A 6,530-nucleotide genomic window follows, 5' to 3' on the forward strand; every position below is an offset into this window, starting at 1 on the left:
ATCACTGCCGATAAAAGCCGACCATCTGTGCCTCTTGAGGAGAAGACAGACAGTCTAAGACGAGCACCCTGTGGAGCAACTCTTGCTGACCCACCTGGGGCTGCATCGTGTACCTCATAATTAGGGCGGCAGGCTTGGAGTCAGCCAGACTTTTGATCCTGCATCCTCCGACAGCTAAGCTATTGCTCAATGCTTTCAAGACCAAGCGCTTGAGGATCCAGCCAGGAAAATTCCGGTTTGGGGACCGGCTCAAGCAGGTCTCACCAGTTCTTCGGATCCTAATTTGGTATCTAAGGGCTAGTACAAGCTACTTAAGTCGTGTGGAAGATTGCCAGAGTCCATGTAACCTCAAGGGAGTTGACAGATTCAGGAGAGTCACCACCTGTCTCTGATGAGTTAAGATGGGAACGAAAATCCTGCTGCCCTTGTAGTTTTGAGTCCCAGGAAAATGTTTCAAAATCCCAGAATCTCAGTGTTTGAAGGGCCCTTCAGAGGCCAGGGAGAACTTGTATCTGAATAAAGACCCTCTTTAATTCTACCCAACACGTACGTGGTCGTGCAGCTTTGGCTTTGAAGACCAGTGGTGATGGGAGTGGAACTCAGCCCATCCCTCTTGAGACAGCTGGAGTTTTTAGGAATTCTTTTCTTACATCAAGCTTAAACCTGCCTCTTTATAATTTGGGCCCATTGTTCCTGGCTCTGCCCTCTGGGGCTAAACCGGATTCTGATCCAAGGAGACCCGCATTTATTTGAATCCTGCTCCCAAAATCATGAGCCACATGGCCATGAGCAAGTCGTTAGGGCTCTCTGAGTCTTAGCTTCCTCACCTGCTAAGTGGGGATGTCTGGAGTACGGACCTCTCAGAACAGTATTATGTTTCAAACGAGGTCATATCTGTGAAGCGCTTTGCAAACATTAGAGCCCGATGTAAAAATGTCAGCCATTATCATCACCACTAATGTTAATAAGCAGAAGGAATCTATGGCCCTTGAAATACTTGAAGACAGACATTAAATCTTGGCCTAAATCTCCTCTTCTCCACGCTAAAGGGGATGCCGTTTCATAGGATCAAAAGTCACAGATTTAAAAATAGAACAGATCTTAAAGGGCATCGGGTCCAACCTTTCCACTTTACAATGAGGGATAATGATAACAGCCGCAACCATTTATAAAGCGCTTTAAAGTTTGTAAAACACTTTAAAAATATTACCTTATTTTACCTTCACAGCAACTCTGGAAAGGAGGTGGTCCCCATTTTACAGCTGAGGAAACTGAGGCAGACAGATTAAATGACTTCGCCTAAATATCTGAAGTCACATCTTTGTTCCACCAGGTAGACACTTTTTATACCCTATCACCCAGACGCTGAGGTTAAGTGACTTACCCGGCGTCTCGGTGAAAATTCTCAGATTTTCTTGGTTCTAGGTTCCACATTCTATCTCTTACTCTCAGCTGGTTTTCATCTGATGCGAACTCGAGACTCTGCAGTATCTTGGCTGTCCTTTTCTGAAAACACTCCAATCCCTTGATTATTCTTCCAAAAATGTGGCCCCTAGAACTGAACAATGGCTTACCAACTCCTAGCATTGATCACATGATAAATATTTGTTGATGGATCCAATTGAAGATGTAGATTTAGAGCTGAAAAGGAATTTAGAAGCTGAATCATTTTACAGATAAGGAAACTGAGACCCAGAGAAGTAAATGACCTGTCAGAGCTAGTGAGTGAGACAGGATTTGAACCAAGATCTTCCTGACTCCATGTGCCCTCTTGTGATCTGGGGTCATGGTTGGGAATAGGAACACTCCCGTCCATATTTTCTTGCTTATTTTAATTCTTTGATGCCTTGAAGTCACTGAATCCCCAGATTGATGTAGATTGCAACCAGTTTCTCACCCTGTGCAATGTTTTTGTCCGTTCCCCAAATCCCTTCAGGTTGCCCATGCCCATGTCCACACTCACCCCATGACTGAGCCACAACTTTTCTCCTCATGCCCGATCCTAGCACATCTCTGAAATGAAGGGGTTGAATGAGAGCACCTCTAAGGGCCCTTCTGGCTTCAACCTTAATGGCTCATTCCCACCACATCACTGGTAACACCCTGCTTCTTATGCCTGGTTTCTTTGGGGCTGTTTCTACTTTTAATTCATCTGATATGGTGACATTCCATGATTCATGACCATGTGAGATTGATCCCCAGGAGAACTCTGGAGTCCCCTTTGCAGGAAGAGGGAACTTGAGATATGGGAGCACACTGCACATTTTCCCCAAAGCAGCCTGGCGCTGTCTCCCTCTCTTCCGTCCTTCATCCCTAGACACCTTTCCCACAGCCTCACTAAAAGCTCTCCTGGTTGGTTACTGCCCCACCTGGACCCCATCTTCAGCAGGCCCCAGCCAAGCTCCTCTTCACCCCCTCCCTGGCCATCTTCTCAGTGATCTCACCACCATGCACAACTTCAGCTCTTCTGCCTCAGCTTTTTTGACTTTCAAAGTGACCTTTGCAGATATCATTGTATTTACCATACTTGTTGCTTTTAACTACATTACAGAAGTAGTCCTTTACATTAATATATGGAAATTTTCTTAACCATTTCCCTTCTGTTAGACATTTAAGTTGCTTCTAATTTTTTGCAATTATATATATACTGCTGGCATGAATGAATAGCTCTTTTGGGGGGGGGGCAGTCACTTTCCATAATACTTTCTAGGTCTATCCTGAAAAAAAAATTGAATTACTGGGTCAAAGAATATGATTATTTTTTAACGTTTCCTGCATATGGCCAGATTGCTCTCCAAGATAATTCCACAAGTTTTCAACTCCACCAGTAGGTATTAGTGTTACTCATCTTCTGACAACATGGAGTTCCATGCTTTTAATTATTTTTCCCCTAAAGCTATTAAATTGCTTCTTTTTGGTTATTAGAAAGACTGGGCATTATTTCAATGAGTTAACATTTCTTTAGTTGGGATGGTTGCAAAGAAGAGATGAGAAAGAATACTTTCCTCTCAGAGGCAGAGGACTGTGGATGGCAAGTCAATTAATCTTGATTCCTTTCAATGATACCCCTTCAAGGCAAATGTCCTGAGAAGGAACCTCTGGCCTGTGGAGGACAGTGAGTTAACAATGCAGCCATTGCCTCTGGCCTAACCAGAAGTGGTTCCGTGGATAGACTGCAAGGCCTATAGTCAAGGAGACCTGAGTTCAAATCCAGCCTCAGACACGTCCTAGCTGTATGACCCTGAGCAAGTTACTTAACCTCTCTCTGACTCAGTTTCCTCATGTGTAAAAGGGAGGTAAGAGCAGCATCTACCTCCCAGGGCTAGGAGGATCGAAGGAGATGATATTTGTAAAGCATTTTGTAAACCTTAAAGCCGTATGTAAATGTTAGCTTTTATTAACACGACAGATGAGGAACAGCCAGTGTGTAATCAAAAGTGGAATTTGAACCCAGCGCCTCAGATTCCGGCTCCAGGTTTCTTTCCAATACTAATCTGTGACTCCATTGAATTTTGCATTGTACTTAGAGAGAGGAAAAGAACTAACCCTGTACATTAGGGTACTGTCTTAATGAATTCACCCCAAGAGACCCATTAAATAAACTCCCAGAGCCTTTTTATCTGGTTGTACCTTAGTGCATCAGAGGCCTGAGCTGACTATCACAGAAAACAGAAGGACCTGATAGCCTGATAGTTAATTAACTTGCAGCAATATGGAAGCTGGCCTTTTCAGCTTTTAATGTGACAGGATAGCTCAGAAAGCTGATGAGACAACACAGTCTGGTTCAAAGGGTGTCGGGATGAAAACCCAGCCTGGGCTCCGAGCTGACACTCCCCCAGCTCTCTCCTGCTTCTGAGTGAGTCACTCCACTTTGGCAGAACTCGGCTTCATTCATCCATGAAATGGGGCTGTCCTTGGGGAAGTTGTGAGGGTGAATTAGGTTATGCTTATAAAACACCTTGTGGTCTTTGGAAGAAAAGCATTGTGAACCCATAAACGGCAGCATTAATAGCATCCTCCTTATTATTATTGTTGGGGATGGGGCATGACCCAATGTTTGTGCGGATTGTCAGAGCTAGAAATATTTGTCTACAAAGAATGCACAGCAGGAGAATCTTTTTGCCTGTAACTATGACCTTGACCGCTCTCCCCATCCCCACTGCACAGATGTATTTACAGTAGAATGTAAGCTTCTTGGGGGAAGGAACTGGTTGAGACCTTTTTTCTAGCACAGTGCCTGGCACACAGCAGCTAGCAGAATTATTGATCTAGAACCGGATGGGCTCTCAGAGGGCTCCTTCCCATTCTACATCTATGATCCTTGTTCAATCCCCTGATTTCACAAAGGAAGAGATTGAGATCTGGGTGGGTTGAGGACTGCCCAAAGTTCCTTAGTATTTAGTGCCAGGGATAGGATTTGAACCCAGGTTCTCTGACTCCAGACCCAACACTCTTGAATTTGTAAAACCACAGAATCACAGAGTAAGAAGGGACCTCAGAGGACACCCAGTCTGAACTGTCCTTGAAATACCCAAGAAATGGCCCATCTAGCCCTGCTTAAAGACCTCCACAGAGCCAGGAGCCTTCTCCTCCCAAGGCAGCCCTTTCCACTCTTCAAGAACTCGTATCAAGTCTCAACTTGCCTCTCTGCTTCTTGCACCCACTGCTAGGAGTTCTGCCCTCTGGGGAAACAGAACAAGACTTATCGTCCTCTCCACAAACAGCTCTTCAAATCCTTAGAAACAGCTCTCAGCCTCCCTCCGTGTTGTCCATCCATATCACGGGTGTCTATGTGGACTCGCCAGTTTATCAATGTCCTTCCTTAGTTGTACTATCTAGAACAGAACACAATGCTCCAGATGTACTTTGACCAGGGCCGAGCACAGGAGAGCTCTCACTATTTTATTCCAGGATACTCTGTGTCTTCTAAGGTAATCAGAGATCACTTAACTCCTTTGGCTACAATCCCACACCGTTGACTCCTGTCGATCCTCCTGATCTTTTTCAGGGGAGCGGCTATCTAGCTGCACTTCCATTTGGTACCTGTGAAGTTGATTTTTTGAGACCAAGTTTAAGACTTTTCTTGTATTCCCATCCTATTTCATTTGATTAAATTTGGTCCAATCTATATGACCTTTGATCTTTGGTGATCCCAATTCTGTCATCCAAGATGTTGAACATCTCCACTAGTTTCTTGCCATCTGCAAATTTGATTAGCATGCCCTATAGGCCTTTATCCAAGTCATAGATAAAAACGCTCGATCAAACAAGCCAAGTACACGTGGCTGGGGCAATCCACTAGAGACAGACCTCCTTCCCAAATCAGTCTGGTTTAGAACTGGCTGAGTGCCCCAGCTGGAGGAAGGATGGCTATTCATTCAGGCAGGCCTCTCTGCCAATTCCAAACCCACTTAGCTATGCTGCCAACCTAGAACATATCTTTCCATCCTGAGTGCAAGAATAGCATGAGAAGCATTCTCAATTTTTACTAAATTACTAAATTTATTAAATTTTTACTAAAATCTTTGCAAGCAATTTTCATTTGACACTATTCCTCCAAACAAGTCATGCTTCCAGGACTGGTAGATTCCATAGATTAGTATTATTTTGCAAAGGCACCTGAGTGAATGATTTTTTTCCTAGGCAAAAGGGACCCCAGACATAGCCCAGAATATTGGAAGGGTCCTTGTCGTTAGCACACTTATGCGAACTTGGTGTACTCCTGAAAAGGAGTCCCAATGAGTCCCTTTTTGGAGTGTCAGAAATGCCACCACATAGTAGGCCTAGAGAAATTTTCCAGATTGCCAGATAAAAGGGAAATCCTTAAATAGCAGCTAGAATGGGTGGGTGATGGGGACAGGACAGGAACTATGATTTTGTTGGTGGAAGCCCAGCCTGGTTGAGGGGTTCATTGTATCAGTAGAGGGTGGTACCTTCTCTGAAACACATAGAGTAGGGGGTTCCCAACCTTTTTGTGTCATGAACCCTGTCTGCCTCCCCTCTCTTGGCACAGTTTGGTGAAGCTGGTGGATAGACTCTTTCCTAGAAAACTATTTTTAAATAATTGAAAGAAATGCTGCATTTTGAGTCGGAGATTGTGAAAATAAAGATGAATTTCTTTCCCATTCCAGTTCAAGGACCCTTGGAAATCTTTCCATGGATCCAGAGTAGGGGGCAGTCTGTGAACCCCAGATTAATGAGCCCTGTCTTAGACAGTGGCCTGGCATGAGGAAGGAGGTCACAGAGCCCAGAAGATTCCAAATCAGGACTGGACTCCACGTTTCCCTGACACAGAGGCCAGCTCTCTGTCCCTTACACTACCCTTTCTCTAGGAGTCCCTGAGATAATTTCACACATACACTAGAAAACCCAAATCTTTATCTGAGAGTCTTGGGGCAGAAGACCATAGGGCTGACCATAACTTGGGATTGTTGGAGAAAGAGGAGCTCAGCTTTTTGGGGAGGGAGCGGGCCAGGATCAAGTAATAAAAGTTAGTGGTTTGCAAAGCCCTTTGCGTGTTACCTCCCAAC

This window comes from Trichosurus vulpecula, chromosome 4, assembly GCF_011100635.1.
Source record: "Trichosurus vulpecula isolate mTriVul1 chromosome 4, mTriVul1.pri, whole genome shotgun sequence".
NCBI classification, from domain to species: domain Eukaryota; kingdom Metazoa; phylum Chordata; class Mammalia; order Diprotodontia; family Phalangeridae; genus Trichosurus; species Trichosurus vulpecula.